The sequence below is a fragment of the Hippocampus guttulatus genome, chromosome 4 (genome assembly GCF_054856545.1).
Source record: "Hippocampus guttulatus isolate MCC_2025c chromosome 4, RoL_Hgut_1.0, whole genome shotgun sequence".
In the NCBI taxonomy this organism is placed as follows: domain Eukaryota; kingdom Metazoa; phylum Chordata; class Actinopteri; order Syngnathiformes; family Syngnathidae; genus Hippocampus; species Hippocampus guttulatus.
In genome coordinates, this window is record NC_141264.1 from 13681446 (window position 1) to 13682327 (window position 882).

Below are 882 nucleotides of genomic sequence, written 5' to 3' on the forward strand. Positions count from 1 at the left end.
CCAGATGGATTTATTGCTAGTGATCAAATGATGTTTTGGTTTTAACAGTATATATTACTGTATACTGTTCACATACATCAACATGCGCTGGCAATCCAGGTCGTACAACTGCATTTATAAACTATGCATTCCAAACACACCATACTTACATGTCATACTTATGTAGTAAAAAAACAAAATTATGTTTTTGTTTTGAAAACACCACATGTACTCATGTGGTGTTTTCTTTCTTTTGGTATTTTCATAGACTGACACAGTTAGAAAGGGGTGTTTTTGCTGTTGCGGGAGAAAAGGGCCAATTTACTTCCTGGCAACTCATTCCCAATCTCTGCATCAGAAATACACTTGCCGGAGACCATGAAGAAGATCAAATCATGAAAAGTGTGTTTATCAGGAACTGTAAGCATACCTCTACTTGCGAATGATGTAAAGTTGGTCACAGATTATTGCTGTGAAGTGGGCATTTGAAGACCACCTTTCACCCTTTTTGTGTCCATATATGACACTATCCCCTCCCCCTAAAGCTGTGCCGGGGAGTGAAGGCGCACTACTAGTGGCCTCCCTGGCCCAGGCGCTCGTTGGCCTGCCGGTGTCTCGCTCACCGACTGTTTCCAAAAAAGAGCTGCTATGACTGGCCTTCCCCGTCCACGCCGACTTGATTACTAATCACTATTTTGTCGGTGGTGGGTGCAGCAGCTGGCTTTAGGACGACTTCATGAAAGCAGCTCAGCAGCTACATGGGAGGGGGCGGGGGGATTAGTGAACCAGGCGTCAGAAAAATAGCCACCAAAATAGCTAATATTTCATAAGAAATTAGATCGCCATTGTGTCAAGGTAATATATCATCATATACTGTATAACGTATGCCTTTAGTTAACTGTG